This window comes from Triturus cristatus, chromosome 4_2, assembly GCF_964204655.1.
Source record: "Triturus cristatus chromosome 4_2, aTriCri1.1, whole genome shotgun sequence".
In the NCBI taxonomy this organism is placed as follows: Eukaryota; Metazoa; Chordata; class Amphibia; order Caudata; family Salamandridae; genus Triturus; species Triturus cristatus.
The window spans coordinates 968,597,610-968,618,837 of NC_140586.1; positions in this window are offsets into that span (position 1 = coordinate 968,597,610).

Genomic DNA, 21,228 nt, shown 5'->3' on the forward strand with positions numbered 1-21,228 from the left:
CAGGCTTCAGCTCATCTGCACCCATGGACAGGCTTCACCTCCTCTGTACCTCTGGACAGGCCTCACCTCCTCTGCCCCCTGGACATTTCTCACCTCCTCTTCATTCCCTGGACATGACTCACCTCCTCTGCACCCACCTGGACAGACCTTACCTCCTCTGCACCACCTTTGGACATGCTTCACTCCCTCTGCACCACCTTTGGACAGGCCTCACCTCCTTTGTAACACCCCCCCCCCCCAAAAGGACATGTCTCACCTCGTTTTCCCCTTCTGAACAGGCGTCACCTTTGCACCCCCTGGACAGGCCTCTCCTCCTCTGCACCCCCTGGACAGGCTTACCTCCTCTTCACCCCCTAGACAGGCCTCACCTCCTCTGCACCCCTTGACAGGCCTAACCTCCTCTGCACTCATGGACAGGCTTCAGCTCCTCTGCACCCATGGACAGGCTTCACCTCCTCTGTACCACTGGACAGGCCTCACCTGCTCTGTACCCCCTTGTGAGAAGTTGGCCTGATGTATGATGTCACTAGTTCTAGTGTACACCTTATATCAGTCCAAATACCCTTATGGTGATTGGTTGTAAAGTCAACCTTATAGACCAGCTATCCTAGTGGTAGCATGGACAAGAGCAGTCTTAGGCTAAACTCTGAATGGCATGTGAAGCCAGCTGTGATACCATATATAATCCCTTGAATACCAAATGAAAGGACACCACAACAGATATATATATAAAATAAAGTGTATTTATTCTAAGAAAACCCTCAGCACTCTTTATGAGATTAGAGGTAAGTACAACACAGTCTTATAAATGCATACAGTAAGTCACACAGGTAAGTAATACAGTTAGGCCCTAGGGGCCACGCAAACCATATACTAAGTAAGTGGTATAAGGACCACTGTCACGGAAATAGAGTAGGCCTAGGCCTAGGGAATCGCTGGGGCTACACTAGACTACCACAGGATAGGCAGTGGGAGGCCCACGGGATTCGTGTGCAGAGTGGAAACACTCACGCGTAATGCGTAAAAGTCACTAGCAATAGTACAGTTTAGAAATAGACAGTTTTAGGACACTTCCGGAGTAGCTAGGAAGTTGAGACTTGAAACTTAGACACTAGGATAGTCACTATCCTGATGAGCACCGGAGTACCCAAGTTACCTAGCCCACAGGCTGCGGGTGCATAGGGGTGAAGTTGCGTCGGGTTTCGTCGTCGACTCCTATGGATGCCTGAAGAAAAGATGCTGACAGGCAGTCAGTGAAGAGTGTCCGGTGGATCCCAAGCCTGGGATCAAGAAGAGAAGATACCTGCAAGCAGAGGGGACAGAGTCAAGATCACTAGCCAGTGATCACGTGGAACCAGGAAGGAACCAGGCGATGTCGTGAAGAGTTGCAGGTGAAGGTGAAGCTTGTCGCTGCAGCCAGGAGGACCAGGAAGCGTCGAGGGCGACCAGGACCAGGAGGTGAGCTGTCCCACGAAGGCTCTTGCTGTCGGCGGCGTCGAAGTTGGACTAGGACTCACCAAGCCTTGGCAAGCGGAACCCACGAAGAACAAAGGACTTGCTTCAGGTGCAGACCAGGAGGGTCTGGGGTGCTTCTTCTTTGCAGAGAAGCAGGAGCCAGTCTGGAGGAGCCAAACCAGCGCAGAAGATTTCAGGGAGCGTCGTCACAAAGGCTACCAGCCAGCGGGCAAGCAACCGGACAACGCGGCAAGCAGGAAAATGCTGAAGGGCCCCACGCAGGACTCGTGGAGTGTGGGGGGCTGATCTTCGGTGCAGATGGTGCTTGGGGGTGGGGCTTCTCAATCCCCGGTGCACAACTTCGAGGGTGCCTCAGAAGCTGCGCTGTAAGTTACTAGCCACTTTTCCCAGGTCGCCGGTCCCACGTCGCTCGTCGCCTCCACGGATCTCAGCTCTGCTGCAGATGTGGATGAGGGTCAGAGAAGTCTGGCAATCAAGGCTCTGGTCGGGCTCTGCAGTCGGTTCCTCGTCGAACGTCCCGCAAAGCAAAGGGTAGTCACTTGATGGTGCCTGTTTGCACAGGGTAGCCACTCCTTGGCCACAAGGGAGATTCTTCAGTCTTCTTCTTTCGTCGAATGTCGAAGGTCCAGAGTTTCTGTTCAGTTTTGCAGGTTCAGGATAATCTAAAGTCTTGAGGCCCAACTCCCACTCTTATACTAATCTGGGGGGCTGGGGCTACCTGCTAGGTCACGCCTTATGGGTGGGACCTGGGAGGGGGTGGTTACACCCACTTCCCTTTGTCCAGTTTCGCGCCAGAGCTGGGGCTGGAGTGCCCCAGCACCGGTTTGAACTGGACTATGCAAGGAACACCTTGTGTGCCCCAGGCATGTCTCATTCCTTTCAGCCCACCCTGCCCCAATACACTAAAGGCTGTCTGGAGAGGTGCTAGCACCTCCCCAAGCAGGAAACCTATTGTCCAAGCCTCCCTGGCTGGGATCACTCCCAGCTGCAGGAGGTCAGACTTGTGTCGTGGCAGCAGCATCCATTTTGTGATGCTGAGGCTTTGGTCAGAGGCTAACAGTGAAGTATGATTTTAACATGTCTCTCCCTCTAGAAGGGGGGAATAATATTCTCATGTCCAGAAATGGCATGGGGGTATTATTCCCGAGTGTTAGACACCTTACACGACATGTTTTGATAAAGCCAAACCATAGTTACCATAACCGTCTAAGATTATAAGGCACTTTAAGAGTATATGGTAGGCGATATCATAGAACAGCTATAAGGACATGGTTCCGAAAGCTGCAGACAGGCTCAGCTCATGCTAGAGCACCATCTCACATGTTACCAAGCACTCTGCCTCCAGGATTGTCAAGGCCTGCCATAGGAGTGACTGATAGGTACACATGTGTCTATATATAGGGTAGGTATAGGAATACTACACCTAAGCAAGGGGTGCTTACACGACCTTGCCCCAGCTGAGTGATCAGCCAGTTGTGTCATAATGGAAGGCCAGGCCAGGGGTGGCATAATACATGCTGCAGCCCCTGGTAGGCCTAGGGTACACCTATGCCCTGGGTACCTAGGGTACACTGTACAGGGGCCAATAAGGTGATCCTATCCAAATGGGTTATGCACCTAAAGTGCATAGTATTAATTTAGAGAGAGAACAGCAGGGCTGTGGGTCTGATCAGCAGGCCCACAGCCACATCTAAGTCGAAAACCAGTAAAGCAAAAAGCAAAAAGTGGGGGTGAACATAGAAAGCAGACCCTACTCTCCTACACAACCCCCCCCCAAACTTAGGGACATTAAACTAACCTTGACCAGTTGAGTCTTCATGTTCTAAGTGGAAATATCTGGAGAGTCCATCTGCATTGGCATGGTCAGTCCCAGGTCTATGTTCCACTGTGAAGTCCATCCCCTGTAGGGAAATGGACCACCTAAGAAGTTTGGGATTTTCACCCTTCATCTGATTTAGCCACAAGAGGGGCTTATGGTCTGTCTGAATCTTGAAGTGAGTGCCAAACAAGTATGGCCTCAGCTTCTTCAGGGCCCAAACCACAGCAAAGGCCTCCCTCTCAATAGCTGACCAACGTTTCTCTCTAGGGGTCAGCCTTCTACTTATAAAAGCAATGGGCTGGTCTTGACCATCTACATTCAGTTGTGAAAGAACAGCTCCCACACCTAACTCAGAAGCATCTGTCTGGACAATGAACTCTTTGGAGTAGTCTGGACTTTTCAGAATAGGTGCACTGCACATGGCCTGCTTCAGGTCATCAAATGCTCTTTGACAGCTCACTGTCCACTGAACTTTCTTTGGCATCTTCTTGGAGGTCAAGTCATTAAGTGGTGTCACTATGGACCCATAATTCTTAACGAATTTTCTGTAGTACCCAGTCAGGCCCAAGAAAGCTCTGACCTGAGTCTGGGTAGTTGGAGGAGCCCAGTCCTTTATGGTCTGGATCTTACTCTCCAGTGGTTGAACCTGACCCCCACCAACTAGGTGGCCCAGGTATACAACCTTGCTCTGCCCTATCTGGCACTTAGTGGCCTTGATAGTGAGGCCTGCCTTGTGCAGGGCCTCTAAAACATTCCTCAGGTGGACCAGGTGATCCTCCCAGGTGGAGCTAAAGACAGCAATATCATCCAGATAAGCTGCACAATAGTCATCCAACCCAGTAAGGACTTGATTCACCAGCCTTTGGAAAGTGGCAGGTGCATTCTTCAAACCAAAGGGCATTACCACAAATTGATAATGTCCTCCTGGGGTCGAGAAAGCAGTTTTGGCCTTTGCACTCTCAGCTAATCTGATTTGCCAGTAGCCTGCTGTTAGGTCAAATGTGCTCAAAAACTTAGCAGCTGCCAGTCTGTCAATGAGCTCATCTGCCCTAGGTATTGGGTGGGCATCTGTCCTAGTGACAGCATTGAGACCTCTGTAGTCTACGCAAAACCTCATCTCTCTCTTACCACCCTGGGTGTGAGGTTTTGGCACAAGAACTACAGGACTAGCCCAGGGGCTCTCTGAAGGTTCAATGACTCCCAGCTCCAACATCTTTTGTACCTCAACTTTTATGCAGTCCCTGACATGGTCAGGTTGCCTGTAGATTTTACTCTTCACAGGCAGACTGTCACCAGTGTCCACCTCATGGGTGCACCAGTTTGTCTGACTTGGGGTCAGAGAGAACATATGTCTGTAGGATTGCAGAACCTGTCTGCAGTCCTGTTGCTGATGGGCAGTGAGGCTGTCAGAAAAGACCACACCATCAACTGAGCCATCATCAGGGTTCTGAGTCAACAGGTCTGGGAGAGGGTCACTCTCTTCCTCCTGCCCCTCATCTGTAGCCATGAGTAGCCCCATGTCTGCCCTGTCAACATATGCCTTCAATCTGTTGACATGAAGCACCCTGTGGGGGCTTCTGGGAGTCCCAAGGTCCACCGAGTAGGTGACTTCTCCCTTTTTCTCAACAATAGTGTGGGGTCCAGACCATTTGTCTTGGAGGGCTGCTGGGGCCACTGGCTCCAACACCCACACTTTCTGTCCTGGCTGGTAAACAGTCAGTACAGCCTTTTGGTCATGCCAAGCTTTTTGGAGTTCTTGGCTTGCCTCAAGGTTTTTAGAAGCCTTCTTCATATACTCTGCCATCCTGGAGCGGAGACCAAGTACATAATCCACTATGTCTAGTTTGGGTTGTCTGAGAGGTCTCTCCCATCCTTCCTTCACCAAGCACAGGGGTCCTCTTACAGGATGCCCAAACAAAAGCTCAAAAGGGCTGTAGCCAACCCCCTTTTGTGGGACCTCTCTGTAAGCAAACAGAAGGCAGGGTAAAAGGATGTCCCATCTTCGCCTAAGCTTATCTGGTAATCCTTTTATCATTCCCTTTAGGGTCTTGTTGAATCTCTCAACAAGCCCATTGCACTGTGGGTGATAGGGTGTGGTGAATTTGTAGTTAACACCACACTCCTTCCACATTGCAGTCAAGTATCCTGACATGAAGTTGGTACCTCTGTCAGAAATGACCTCCTTTGGAAAGCCCACTCTGGAGAATACTCCAAGCAGGGCCCTTGCCACAACAGGAGCTGTTGTGGTCCTCAGGGGAATTGCCTCTGGGTACCTGGTGGCATGGTCCACTATCACCAGTATGAATCTGTGCCCAGATGCTGTTTGTGGGTCCATTGGTCCTACAATATCTATGCCCACTCTTTCAAAGGGGACCCCCACCACAGGTAGTGGTATGAGGGGGGCCTTTGTGGTGCCACCTGATTTGCCACTGGCTTGGCAGGTGACACAGGAGCGACAAAACTCCTTGGTATCTTCTGACATATGGGGCCAGTGAAAGTGAGGGACAAGCCTGTCCCAAGTCTTATTCTGGCCTAAATGTCCTGCAAGGGGAATATCATGGGCCAAGGTGAGAAGGAAGCCCCTGAACTTCAGTGGTATGACCAACCTCCTGGACGCACCAGGCTTGGGGTCTCTAGCCTCTGAGTACAGTAGCCCTTCATCCCAATAGACTCTATGGGTACCTTGTGCATTCCCTGCAGCCTCAGCAGCAGCCAGCTGTCTGAGGGGTTCAAGAGAGGGGCAGTCTAATTGAGCCTGCCTCAGATCTGCCCTTGAGGGTCCCCCTGTCCCAAGAAACTCAACCTGATCAGGCTCAAGTTCTTCTAGGACAGTTCCTTCAGGGCTCTCAGAATCATCCTCCTGGGAGGGCTGATCCACCACCTGAGGCAGGGGGGAAGGCACAGCCTTAACCCTACTGCTCTTTCTCTTGGGTTGTGACTGGTCCATAGTTTCAGGATCCAGCACTTGTTCAGTGTTGCACTTTTTGGCCTGTGACCTAGTCACAGCAAGGACATGTGCATCTATCCCCAGCATTTCTGCATGGGTCCTATACTCCACTTCAGACCAAACTGAAGTTTCAAGATCATTGCCCAGTAAACACTCTACAGGAAGGTCTGAACTAACAACAACTTTCTTGAGGCCAGTTACCCCTCCCCAGGAGAAGTTAACAATAGCCACACTATGGGAGGTAGTGGCATTGCTAGCGTTGGTCACTAGGTAATTCTCACCTAGTATGATCTGTCCAGGGTCCACAAAAGCAGGTGTCACCATTGTGACACTAGCCCCAGTGTCCCTGTAGGCCTGAGCCATTCTTTGGTTGATAAAAGGCGTCTGTCTGTACTTGCCCAGGTTACTGGGGCCTACAGTAGAGGACAAAGCTAAGTCCCCATCACAAATCAGAACAGCCTGAGTAGGTACTCTGACTAGGCCAGAATCCTCCTCAGTTCCCAGGGTTAACCCTACTACACCCTTTTGCTGGGAACCACCACTTACAGCTGAACTAGGGGGTACAGTTGCCTTAGGGGCAGTGGTGGCTGGGGGCTTATCCTTTTTGGTGCACTCACTAAACCAATGTGAGGTAGACTTACAATAGTTGCACCATGGTTTCTTTTGGCCTTCTTTCTTCTTATCCTTTTTGGAACCACCCTCCCCCTGAGCCTTTTGGGGGCCTGGTGAAGACTTCTGGTCTTTTTGTTTCTGCTCATTACCCTTCTGGTCTGCCTTTTTCTGATCACCGCCCTGGTTCTGGTTTTTCTGCTTAACTCTAGTCCTGACCCATCTATCTGCCTTCTTTCCCAATTCTTGGGGAGAAGTCAGATCAGAATCAATCAGGTGCTGATGCAATAGCTGGTTTTGACAGTTGTTAAGTATTTGTTCTCTCATGATCAAATTATACAATCCTGTATAGTCCTTAACCTTACTTCCCAATAGCCAGCCTTCCAGAGCCTTAGTGGCACAATCTACAAAGTCAGTCCAGTCCTGAGTCTGTGTCTTCTGGGTATCCCTGAACAACAACCTGTATTGTTCAGTGGTTAGGCCAAACCCATCAATCAGAGCACTCTTCAGGACAGTGTAATTATCTGCATCCTCATCACTAACTGTGAGGAGCTTGTCTCTTCCTTTCTCAGAGAAGGAGAGCCACAAGATAGCTGCCCACTGACTTTGGGGTACCTGCTGTACTTTGCAAGCTCTCTCCAAAGCAGTTATCCATTTGTGGATGTCATCCCCACACTTGTAGGGAGGGACAATCTTGCTCAGGTTTCTATTATCATAGTGCCTGTCTCTATCTCTAGGAATGTTGCTGCCACCAGTGGGTTCTGACCCACTTAACTTTTGCTCTCTAGCCAGAGCAAGCTTCTCCTTGGCAAGGGCAAGTTCTTCCCTCTGAATCCTCAGATTAGCCTCCCTCATTCTGGCTTCATGCTCCTTTCTCTCAGGTGAAGTCATTCCCCTGTGAGAGGAAGCAGTAGAGATGCTAGAGACATGGGAGTGGATAGATTCCCCTGAAGGGGATCTGTCCTTCCTGCTTCTCTGTGAATGTCTACTTGTGGGTCTGTATGGGGGGACCCCATGCAAACTCCCATGTAAACTTAAGTTAGCCTGGCTAAGTCTTCCTACTTGGCTCTGGCCATCTACCTCCCCATCTGAAGGCCCATCTGACTCTTCTGTGGTGGGTAGACCCCCTTCTGTACCTAGGGTACCTGCCTGAGAGGCCCTAAGAGTATCATGCTCCTCTAGGAGCTGTTTTAACTGAAGGAGGGTAGGGTTTGCACCCTGTTTTATTCCTCTGGAGGTACACAAATGTCTCATCTCCTGGAATGTAAAGGTATCATACCTAGAGGGGGTCTTCTGCAGACCTGCCCCTCCTGAGAGAGTATCTACTTGATCTCCTCCCAGAGGCATGATCTAGTGAGGGTGTGGTGTGTGCACCTACCTACACTAGTTGTTTCTACTAAACCTCTCTAGTAGTTGTAGTCAGGGTGTGTTACTCCCTTCAACCTACAACTACTAAGTCCAGTAGGACTTAAGTATAATAAACTATGTTATATGTACCTAGACAATATCTGTGTGATCTTTCAATTTAGTATCTCAAGATTACAATGGTATTACAACAGCAAGCTCAGATCCCAACCGCTGCTCACCAATGTGAGAAGTTGGCCTGATGTATGATGTCACTAGTTCTAGTGTACACCTTATATCAGTCCAAATACCCTTATGGTGATTGGTTGTAAAGTCAACCTTATAGACCAGCTATCCTAGTGGTAGCATGGACAAGAGCAGTCTTAGGCTAAACTCTGAATGGCATGTGAAGCCAGCTGTGATACCATATATAATCCCTTGAATACCAAATGAAAGGACACCACAACAGATATATATATAAAATAAAGTGTATTTATTCTAAGAAAACCCTCAGCACTCTTTATGAGATTAGAGGTAAGTACAACACAGTCTTATAAATGCATACAGTAAGTCACACAGGTAAGTAATACAGTTAGGCCCTAGGGGCCACGCAAACCATATACTAAGTAAGTGGTATAAGGACCACTGTCACGGAAATAGAGTAGGCCTAGGCCTAGGGAATCGCTGGGGCTACACTAGACTACCACAGGATAGGCAGTGGGAGGCCCACGGGATTCGTGTGCAGAGTGGAAACACTCACGCGTAATGCGTAAAAGTCACTAGCAATAGTACAGTTTAGAAATAGACAGTTTTAGGACACTTCCGGAGTAGCTAGGAAGTTGAGACTTGAAACTTAGACACTAGGATAGTCACTATCCTGATGAGCACCGGAGTACCCAAGTTACCTAGCCCACAGGCTGCGGGTGCATAGGGGTGAAGTTGCGTCGGGTTTCGTCGTCGACTCCTATGGATGCCTGAAGAAAAGATGCTGACAGGCAGTCAGTGAAGAGTGTCCGGTGGATCCCAAGCCTGGGATCAAGAAGAGAAGATACCTGCAAGCAGAGGGGACAGAGTCAAGATCACTAGCCAGTGATCACGTGGAACCAGGAAGGAACCAGGCGATGTCGTGAAGAGTTGCAGGTGAAGGTGAAGCTTGTCGCTGCAGCCAGGAGGACCAGGAAGCGTCGAGGGCGACCAGGACCAGGAGGCGAGCTGTCCCACGAAGGCTCTTGCTGTCGGCGGCGTCGAAGTTGGACTAGGACTCACCAAGCCTTGGCAAGCGGAACCCACGAAGAACAAAGGACTTGCTTCAGGTGCAGACCAGGAGGGTCTGGGGTGCTTCTTCTTTGCAGAGAAGCAGGAGCCAGTCTGGAGGAGCCAAACCAGCGCAGAAGATTTCAGGGAGCGTCGTCACAAAGGCTACCAGCCAGCGGGCAAGCAACCGGACAACGCGGCAAGCAGGAAAATGCTGAAGGGCCCCACGCAGGACTCGTGGAGTGTGGGGGGCTGATCTTCGGTGCAGATGGTGCTTGGGGGTGGGGCTTCTCAATCCCCGGTGCACAACTTCGAGGGTGCCTCAGAAGCTGCGCTGTAAGTTACTAGCCACTTTTCCCAGGTCGCCGGTCCCACGTCGCTCGTCGCCTCCACGGATCTCAGCTCTGCTGCAGATGTGGATGAGGGTCAGAGAAGTCTGGCAATCAAGGCTCTGGTCGGGCTCTGCAGTCGGTTCCTCGTCGAACGTCCCGCAAAGCAAAGGGTAGTCACTTGATGGTGCCTGTTTGCACAGGGTAGCCACTCCTTGGCCACAAGGGAGATTCTTCAGTCTTCTTCTTTCGTCGAATGTCGAAGGTCCAGAGTTTCTGTTCAGTTTTGCAGGTTCAGGATAATCTAAAGTCTTGAGGCCCAACTCCCACTCTTATACTAATCTGGGGGGCTGGGGCTACCTGCTAGGTCACGCCTTATGGGTGGGACCTGGGAGGGGGTGGTTACACCCACTTCCCTTTGTCCAGTTTCGCGCCAGAGCTGGGGCTGGAGTGCCCCAGCACCGGTTTGAACTGGACTATGCAAGGAACACCTTGTGTGCCCCAGGCATGTCTCATTCCTTTCAGCCCACCCTGCCCCAATACACTAAAGGCTGTCTGGAGAGGTGCTAGCACCTCCCCAAGCAGGAAACCTATTGTCCAAGCCTCCCTGGCTGGGATCACTCCCAGCTGCAGGAGGTCAGACTTGTGTCGTGGCAGCAGCATCCATTTTGTGATGCTGAGGCTTTGGTCAGAGGCTAACAGTGAAGTATGATTTTAACATGTCTCTCCCTCTAGAAGGGGGGAATAATATTCTCATGTCCAGAAATGGCATGGGGGTATTATTCCCGAGTGTTAGACACCTTACACGACATGTTTTGATAAAGCCAAACCATAGTTACCATAACCGTCTAAGATTATAAGGCACTTTAAGAGTATATGGTAGGCGATATCATAGAACAGCTATAAGGACATGGTTCCGAAAGCTGCAGACAGGCTCAGCTCATGCTAGAGCACCATCTCACATGTTACCAAGCACTCTGCCTCCAGGATTGTCAAGGCCTGCCATAGGAGTGACTGATAGGTACACATGTGTCTATATATAGGGTAGGTATAGGAATACTACACCTAAGCAAGGGGTGCTTACACGACCTTGCCCCAGCTGAGTGATCAGCCAGTTGTGTCATAATGGAAGGCCAGGCCAGGGGTGGCATAATACATGCTGCAGCCCCTGGTAGGCCTAGGGTACACCTATGCCCTGGGTACCTAGGGTACACTGTACAGGGGCCAATAAGGTGATCCTATCCAAATGGGTTATGCACCTAAAGTGCATAGTATTAATTTAGAGAGAGAACAGCAGGGCTGTGGGTCTGATCAGCAGGCCCACAGCCACATCTAAGTCGAAAACCAGTAAAGCAAAAAGCAAAAAGTGGGGGTGAACATAGAAAGCAGACCCTACTCTCCTACACCCCTCAACAAGACAGGCCTCACCTCCTCTGCACCTCGTGGACAGGCCTCACCTCCACTGCACCCCCTGTGCACGCCTCACCTTCTCTAAATCCCCCTGGACAGGTCTCACCTCCTCTGTACCCCTCCTGGATAAGCCTCACCTCCTCTGCACCCCCAGCCCAGGACAGGCATCACCTCCTCTGCACCCCATGGAGAGGCCTCACCTCTTCTGCACCCCTCTCCTCAGCACCCCTGGACAGGCCTCAGCTTCTCTTCATCCCCTGGACAGGCCTCACCTCCTCTGCACCCCCTGGACGGGCCTCACCTCCTCTGCACCCCACTGAAAAGGCCTCACCTCCTCTGCATCCTCCTGGACAGGCCTCACCTCCTTTGACCCTGCTGGACAGGCGTCACCTCCTCTGCACCCCCCTGAACAGGCCTCACCACCTCTGCACCTCACTGGACAGTCCTCACTTCATCCTGTGCACCTCTGGACAGGCCTTGCCTCCTCTGCACTCCCGTAGATAGTCTACACCTCCTTTGCAACCCCCAGCACAAGACAGGACTCACCTCCTCTGCAACCCCCTGACAAGCCTCACCACCTCTGCACACCCCTGGACAAGCCTCACCTCCTCTGCTCCTCCTGGACAGGCCTCACCACCTCTGCAGCCTCTGGACATGCCTCACCTCCTCTGCACCCCTGGGCAGGCCTCACCTCCTCTGCACCCCTCTCTTCTGCACCCCTGGACAGGCATCATCTACTTTGCACCCCCTGGACAGGCCTCACCTCCTCTGCACCCCTGGACAGTCCTCCGCTCCTCTGCCCCTGGGCAGGTTTCACCTCCTCTGCTCCCCTGGACAGGTCACACATCCTCTGCACCCCTGGACAGGCCTCACTTCCTCTGCACCCCTGTTAGAAAAGGTAGACGGACCGGGAGGGTCGGCCGGGGTCAGGAGGAGAGGTCTCCGAGGAGAGCCGTCTCCAGCGATCGTACAGACCAGTAACTTCCCCCCCACAGACAGATACCACACACGGATAAGGTTCAGTGTTCTTTATAAGCACTTCTTAAGGTACGGGTGAATGGTACAAGGAGGTCTGGACTCAGGGGTCCCCTCGATGCGAGTCTCGCAAGGTAGGGAAGGGGGTAGCGGGACAGTCTGTTTACCAGTCAGGTAGTTCGGATGAGATGATGAGCTCACAATCCTCGAGCTTGGTGGTTAGGTGGTACGGGGCGCGGCAGCGCCAGCAGGTCCCAGAAAGATGGACGATGTACGGTCCGCGGCAGCGCCAGCAGGTCCCGGTGAGGATGGTCGTTACAACGGGCCGCGGCAGCGCCAGCAGGTCCACGGAAGATGGTCGATGTACGGTCCGCGGCAGCGCCAGCAGGTCCCGGTGAAGATGGTCGATGTACGGTCCGCGGCAGCGCCAGCAGGTCCCGGTGAAGATGGTCGTTACAACGGGCCGCGGCAGCGCCAGCAGGTCCCAGTGAGGATGGAGGTTGCAGAAGGCCGCGGCAGCGCCAGCAGGCAGAACGATGGTTCACAAGAGCGGGCTACGGCAGCGCCAGTAGACCGTCAAGGCTGAGTTCACTCGGTGTCTCTCGACTCCAGGATACAACTGCCTTCCTGCTCCGGAGCTGCCCCAGTTATAGGACTGGTCCCCTTTGATGTCCGGACCCTCGCACTTGGAGGTCGGAGGGTCCGGGAGGAAGGTGTCCAGACACCCAGCAGGGGGTGGAGCCAGTGCCTGGGGGAGCTGGGGGCGATTGGCACCTGGCGGGGGGAGAGCCCTTGACACCTCGTTCTCCCATTGACCTGCCAAGTGGTCCGCTCACCTCCTGGGTGGATGGTGGTGCCGGGATGTCGGGGCCGGCCAGGCCCGGGGTTAGGGTCGGGGTGAGGCCACGCGGCCGCGTGGTGCAGGGCCCAAGATGGCGGCTTGACCCGGTCGGGGAAGCCGGTGGGGCTGGACCCCGTGATGAGTAGTGGTCCGAGGGCAGAAGATCCGTCGGGAGACGGGGTACAGGTGCTTGTCGCGGGGGTATGCCTGGTGGGCCGGAGCTCGGGCCCTGTCGTGCGGGGAGGGAGCAAGCCATCTGTGTGGCCTGTCCAACATGCGTCCCCCCCAGCTGAAGGCGGGGAGAGTCACCCATCCTCTTCGTCGAGGCGGAAAAAGCGGGACAGGCCATCCGCGTTGGCGTGGTCTTGGCCTGGTCGGTGCTCCACGGTGAAGTCCATTCCCTGCAGGGAAATGGACCAGCGCAAGAGTTTTGGGTTTTCCCCCCGCATCTGCATCAGCCATTGCAGGGGTCGATGGTCGGTTTGTACCCGGAAGTGGGTACCGAAGAGATAGGGTCGGAGCTTTTTGAGGGCCCACACTACTGCAAATGCCTCCCTCTCGATGGTGCTCCAACGCTGTTCTCGGGCCAGGAGACGTCGACTGATGAAGGCCACCGGCTGGTCATGACCTTCGGGGTTCAACTGAGAGAGGACGGCTCCGATGCCGTGGTCGGAGGCATCGGTCTGCACCACAAATTCCCGACTGTAATCGGGGGCCTGGAGCACAGGGGCGGTGCACAGGGCGGCCTTCAGCTTCTCGAAGGCCGCTTGACAATCAGGAGTCCAGTTAATCCGCTTCGGTTGGTTCTTGGACGTGAGACCCGTGAGGGGCCCCACGATGCTGCCGTAGTCCTTCACGAACCGCCGGTAGTAGCCGGTGAGCCCCAAGAAGGCTCGGACCTCGGTCTGGGTGACGGGGGGCTGCCAGGACTGGATGGCCGCAATCTTAAGTTGTAGTGGGGCCACCAGCCCACTCCCCACTTGGTGCCCAAGGTAGGTCACAGACCCTTGGCCAATTTGGCACTTGCCGGCCTTAATGGTGAGGCCGGCCCGCTGGAGGGCTTGTAGGACCTCTTGGAGGTGACGGAGGTGGTCGGACCAGTGGCGGCTGTATACAGCGATATCGTCCAGGTAGGCAGCACTGAACTCCTCGAGCCCCGCCAAGACCTGGTTCACAAGGCGTTGAAACGTGGCGGGGGCATTCTTCATGCCAAAGGGCATGACCTTGAATTGATAGTGGCCATCGGGGGTAGAGAAGGCTGACCGTTCCTGAGCCCTGGGTGTGAGGCCGATCTGCCAGTAGCCCGCTGTTAGGTCGAAGATACTAAGGTAGCGGGCGGCCCCCAGCCGGTCGATCAGCTCGTCTGCTCGGGGGATGGGATGAGCGTCGGTCCGGGTGACAGCGTTCAAGCCCCGTTAGTCGACGCAGAATCTCAGTTCAGGTGCGTTGCCGGGGGCAGCGGCTTTGGGAACCAATACAACCGGACTGGCCCAGGGACTGTCCGAGGGCTCGATGACCCCGATCGTGAGCATCTTGGCCACTTCCTCCTGTATGCAGGCCCGTACCCGATCTGGTACGCGGTAGGCCCGGTGTCGGACAGGGGGACTGTCCCCGGTGTCTACGTCGTGCAAACACCAAGGGGTGACCCCGGGGGTGAGGGAGAACAGGGCAGCGAACTGCAGCAGGAGGTTCCGGCAGTCCTGGCGTTGCTCCGAAGTGAGGGCGTCAGAGAGCCGGACCCCGTCCACGGAGCCGTCATTCTCCTGAGTCTTCAGGAGATCCGGGAGGGGTTCGGAGTCTTCTTCTGCACCACTGTCCGTAGCCATCAGGAGGCTAAGTTCTGAGCGCACAAAGTGTGGTTTGAGTCGGTTGGTGTGGAGGACCCGAAGGGGGTTCCGGGAGGACCCCATGTCGATGAGGTAAGTGACGGGGCTTTTGCGCTCGACCACTTTGAAGGGCCCCGTCCACTTATCTTGCAAGGCACATGGTTCGGTGGGGGACATCACCCATACTTGCTGACCAGGCTCGAATTCAACGGAGGAGGCATTGTGATCATACCACCTCTTCATGTCCTCCTGGCTGGCCTCGAGGTTCACCTTGGCCATCTCCCTGAAGCGCCGGGTCTGGTTTCGTAGGGCCAGGATGTATTTGAAGACGTCTGGAGGGGTCGTTAGGGGGGCCATCTCCCAACCTTCCTTGACTAGGCTGAGGGGCCCTCGCACAGGGTGCCCGTACAGGAGTTCGAAAGGGCTAAACCCGAGGGACTTCTGGGGAACTTCCCGGTAGGCGAAGAGGAGGCACGGGAGTAGTACATCCCACTGGCGACGGAGGGGCTCTTCCAATCCCCCAATCATCCCCTTGAGAGTGCGGTTAAAACGCTCCACTAGTCCGTTCCCTTGGGGGTGATAGGGGGTCGTGAATCTGTAGGTGACCCCGCATTGTTGCCAGAGGGACTTCATGTATTTGGATATGAAATTCGTGCCTCGGTCGCTGACGACTTCTCGGGGGAAGCCTACCCGGGAGAAGATCCCCATTAGGGCCCGGCCAACCACCGGAGCTGTCACGGTCCGTAGGGGCACCGCCTCGGGGTAGCGGGTGGCATGGTCCACTAGTACTAAGATGAACCTGTGTCCTTGTGCCGTGCGGGGGTCCAGAGGCCCCACAATGTCTATCCCCACCCTCTCGAACGGGGTGGTGACCACAGGGAAGGGTTGCAGAGGGGCTTTCAGCTTCCGACCACTCTTCCCGCTGGCTTGGCATGTGGGGCAAGATCGGCAGTGGTTCAGGACGTCATTCCTCATTTTTGGCCAGAAAAAGTGGGTCACTAGGCGACTGTACGTTTTGTCCTGGCCCAGGTGTCCAGCCAGGGGGACATCGTGGGCTAAGTTGAGCAGAAAGTCTCTGAAGCGGAGAGGTACCACCAGAACTCGACCGGCCCCCAGCTCGGCGATTCTTTGCTCGCTGTAGAGCAGGTCGTTATCCCAGTAGACCCAGTGAGTTCCGGTGGCGTCCCCTGCGTTTTGGGCGCTGGCTTGTTGGCGGAGTCCCTCGAGGGAGGGACAGGTCTTTTGTTCCTGGCGGAACTGTTCTTGGGTGGGCCCCCCTTCTTGACGCCACTGAGCCAGATCCGGAAGGTCCTGGGGTTGCGCGTCCTCTTCGGTCGTCGGGTCCGGGAGGCCGGCCTCGCCGTTGTCCTCTACTGGGGCGACCGGGGGCGGAGGTGCTGGCCATTCGGGTTCTTCTGATCGGGGGACGGCACGGGCGGCCATGGACCGGGTGGTTATGCAGGCCCAGTCCGGGAGGCCCAGCATCCCCAGGTGTTCTCTTCTCTCGACGGTGGCCCACGGGGAACTCTCGAGGTCATTCCCCAGGAGGCAGTCCACGGGGGCATCGTCCCGGACCGTCACCTTCAGCAGGCCGGAGAACCCTCCCCATTCAAATGGGACGCAGGCCATTTTACACATACTCTCAGAGTTATCTGCCGAGCGGACGGGGCAGAGAATGTTCGGCAGGATCTGCTCGGGCTTCACCAGGTGACAGCGGACGGCCGTCACACTGGCGCCGGTGTCACGCAAGGCCTCGGCTCTCTGTCCATTAATGGTCACCCACTGACCGTATTTCCTGGTGTTGGCGGGTAGGGGAGCCCGCGGGACCATGTCTCTTCCCCCTAAGCACGCCAGGACCATGGCGGCCGGTTCCCACCCTTGCTGGGCCGGCTCATACTCTTCGGGTTCCTCCGATAATCGCTCTTCCCCTAGGGCGGCGGCAGCTACCTGGCGGGGCTTGGGTGTTTGGTTTAGCGGGCAGCTCGGGTCATTGGCGTAGTGGCCTAGTCGCTGGCACCGGTGGCACGTGACGTTGGCTCGGAACCCAGGCCGCAACGGGGGGTTGCCCCGGCCGGCCGGAGGCGGGGTGCTGGCCACGGGTGTTGTTGGCAAGGCGTCTCTCCCTTGACCCTGGCCCCCTCCTCCTCCCCGAGGACGGTGCTGGCCTTGGCTGCTTCTGTTCTGGTCGTGTGGCCCTTTCCGGCCCACTCGGGTGCTTTCCCATCGGTCAGCTTCGGCGGCGAGCTGTCGGGGGTCAGTCAGCTTACTGTCGAGGAGGTGCTGCCTGAGCTCGACGAAACAGTTGTTTGACAGGTGCTCCCATACCATAAGGTTGAAGAGTTGTTCGTAGGTGATGACCTGACTCCCCTTGATCCAACCCTCGAAGGCACAGCTGAAATAGTTCACGTATTCTACCCAAGTTGTACCTGGGATCCGGGTGCAATCTCTGAACCTCTGGCGGTACATCTCGGGTGTGAGGCCGTAGCGGGTGAGGAGGGCAGCCTTCATGTGGTCGTAGGACGACATTTGGTGATCTGGGAGCTGCAGTAGGGCATCGCGACCCTCGTTGATAAACCTCCCCCAAAGTCCGGCTCCCCAATCACTCCGGTCGATCCGGTGGGAGGTCATGGCGATCTCATAGGCTTTAAACCACTGTTGTATGTCGTCTTCTCGGACATACTCGCGGACAACATCCTTGGGGATATGGACTTTTTTCTCAATTGGCCCCGGGGTGTGTGGTCGCTCAGGCACCCCCAGTTCCTTATTCTGTTTTCGCAGTTCTATTTCCGCTAGTCGGCGCTCGTGCTCGAGCGTTATTTTTTTCTCTTCCAGCTCTCTCTGTCTCTGCTTTTCTTCTCGTTCCTCTCGAAGCCGCATATGCTCGAGGTTGAGTTTCTGTTCAGCTAACTTGAGTTCCCCATCCATCTTGAGTCGTGCCATCTCCAACTCGTGTAATCTGATTCTGTCTCTTTCTCGGATCTCCTCCTGCGAGAGGCCCGTTCCCCGCTCCTCGGGAGCCGTGGCGTTCCCCTCTGGTGCGATGCTGTTTTGGTCTGGTGTGACGCTGCTTTGGTCGGAGGGTCCTGCGACCCCGGTTTCTGTCCATGACTCAAGGGCGCGCTTTAGATCATCCTTGGTACTTAGGCCGGTGGTAGCAATGCCAAGTTCTATGCAAAATTGTCTCAGTTCGCGGTGGTTGTATTCTTCTAATTTCTCCATTTGGAATTTCTCGGTGGGGCTGCTATCTTTGGTCGACATCGTGTTTTTGTCGTGGGGTGAGCTACTCTCTGTACGATTACGCGTTGATTCGGATCGCGCCGCTGGCCACCAATGTTAGAAAAGGTAGACGGACCGGGAGGGTCGGCCGGGGTCAGGAGGAGAGGTCTCCGAGGATAGCCGTCTCCAGCGATCGTACAGACCAGTAACTTCCCCCCCACAGACAGATACCACACACGGATAAGGTTCAGTGTTCTTTATAAGCACTTCTTAAGGTACGGGTGAATGGTACAAGGAGGTCTGGACTCAGGGGTCCCCTCGATTCGAGTCTCGCAAGGTAGGGAAGGGGGTAGCGGGACAGTCTGTTTACCAGTCAGGTAGTTCGGATGAGATGATGAGCTCACAATCCTCGAGCTTGGTGGTTAGGTGGTACGGGCCGCGGCAGCGCCAGCTGGTCCCAGAAAGATGGACGATGTACGGTCCGCGGCAGCGCCAGCAGGTCCCGGTGAGGATGGTCGTTACAACGGGCCGCGGCAGCGCCAGCAGGTCCCCGGAAGATGGTCGATGTACGGTCCGCGGCAGCGCCAGCAGGTCCCGGTGAAGATGGTCGATGTACGGTCCGCGGCAGCGCCAGCAGGTCCCGGTGAAGATGGTCGTTACAACGGGCCGCGGCAGCGCCAGCAGGTCCCGGTGAGGATGGAGGTTGCAGAAGGCCGCGGCAGCGCCAGCAGGCAGAACGATGGTTCACAAGAGCGGGCTACGGCAGCGCCAGTAGACCGTCAAGGCTGAGTTCACTCGGTGTCTCTCGACTCCAGGATACAACTGCCTTCCTGCTCCGGAGCTGCCCCAGTTATAGGGCTGGTCCCCTTTGATGTCCGGACCCTCGCACTTGGAGGTCGGAGGGTCCGGGAGGAAGGTGTCCAGACACCCAGCAGGGGGTGGAGCCAGTGCCTGGGGGAGCTGGGGGCGATTGGCACCTGGCGGGGGGAGAGCCCTTGACACCTCGTTCTCCCATTGACCTGCCAAGTGGTCCGCTCACCTCCTGGGTGGATGGTGGTGCCGGGATGTCGGGGCCGGCCAGGCCCGGGGTTAGGGTCGGGGTGAGGCCACGCGGCCGCGTGGTGCAGGGCCCAAGATGGCGGCTTGACCCGGTCGGGGATGCCGGTGGGGCTGGACCCCGTGATGAGTAGTGGTCCGAGGGCAGAAGATCCGTCGGGAGACGGGGTACAGGTGCTTGTCGCGGGGGTATGCCTGGTGGGCCGGAGCTCGGGCCCTGTCGTGCGGGGAGGGAGCAAGCCATCTGGGTGGCCTGTCCAACAACCCCCTGGACAGGCCTCACCTAATATGAACCCCTCTGGACAGGCCTCACCTCCTCTGCACACCCCCGGACAGGCCTCACCGCCTCTACAGCCTCTGGACAGGCCTCACCTCCTCTGCACCCCTGGGCTGGCCTCACCTTCTCTGTACCCTCTGGACAGGCCTCACCTCCTCTGCACCCCCTGGACAGGCCTCACCTCCTCTGCACCCATCTCTTCTGCACCCCTGGACAGGCATCACCTCCTTTGCACCCCCTGGACAGGCCTCACCTCCTCTGCACCCCCTCCTCTGCAACCCTGGACAGGCCTCACCTCCTCTGCACCCCTGGACAGTCCTCCGCTCCTCTGCCCCTGGGCAGGTTTCACCTCCTCTGCTCCCCTGGACAGGTCTCACCTCCTCTGCACCCCTGGACAGGCCTCACTTCCTCTGCACCCCCTGGACGGGCCTCACCTAATATGCACCCCTATGGACAGGCCTCACCTCCTCTGCACCCCTGGACAGGCCTCAACTCCTCCGCTCCCCTTGACAGGCCTCACCTCCTCTGCACCCCTGGACAGGCCCCACCTCCTCTGCCCCCTGGACAGGCCTCAGCTCCTCTGCCCCTTGGACATGCCTCACCTCCTCTGCACCGCAGGACAGGCCTATCCTCCTCTGCACCCCTGGACAGGCCTATTGGAGTACCGGGTTTTTAGAAACCAGCGGTGCAGGGGAACACACCCTAAGACTTCGGATTCTTCCTGTTTCAGACCCACAGAAACACAGAGTCTTCTAGGTGAAATCAAAGATTGTGTTTATTGGCTGCAGATCAATCACAGATATCCGAGAAGTACACCACGATGTATGTTCTCAGGAGACTGCTCCCGAACCAAAAACCAGTCTTTACTTATATACACAAAATTACGCTTTGGGGGCAACACCGCCCCTGTTTTACAAGTGGTCATTCACATATTTTAGTTTCAAAGAAATAGCAGAGTCATAATGACAATCCCACATTTCAGTTCATTAAGCATACCGTTGTTTTACCCAGCAAGGCTCAGAACCCTCATCAGATAACAGCGGACCCCAATAAAACGGGCACCTCCTGCTCGTAAAACAAGCCATAAAGTAGGAAACATAGTCAGGTGTGAAATAGCTTAGTCAGAGATCGTGTGTGAACAAGGACTTTATGATGGGTCGAGCCCTGATGCTAATCACATTAGGCTGCGAGAAAAGGAACTGGCCGGACAGGATTGACCTCGGGCAGCGGAGTCAGTTTGCACAGGTCAGAGAGAAGTCAAAGAAGGTGTATGTGTCCTTTTAGGCCCAGGCAGGGCCTTAGTGCGCAGCCTATGTGAGGGCAACCACAAAATGGCTACTGTACTAAAATGGAACCCAGAGGGTTCAATATGTGGTATCGTATGCACGGTGAATTCATCAGTGAAACATGACGAAAACACTCATACATACCGCGTTACTCATTTGCGGTTCGCTGATACCAAAATTGGCATGGTGGGACCATGCCACCTACACGGTTCCGAATTTTACAGTACCACAGACCCTCCTTTTGCCCTTACATAGGCAAGAACTATACTAATCTGAGTCCAAGTCTATGTTCATAAAGTCATGGAGATGTTGCTGTAGCATCATCCTATTGCCTAGCTCGTCCCTTGATACAGGTTTTGTGATGACTGTGAGTGTCTCAGAACAGAGCAGGCCAGAATCCACGGGAGCGAAGATGATGTCTCTCCTCTCCCCAGAGACCACGCACCCCAGCTAAGTGAACAGCTAAAGAGGTGAGTAATATCAGGGAAATGGGGAGACCGGAATGAGCCACCAGGAAGGCTCATGTGGGTTCTGTAGGGTAGATGGTCAATGGGATACGACAA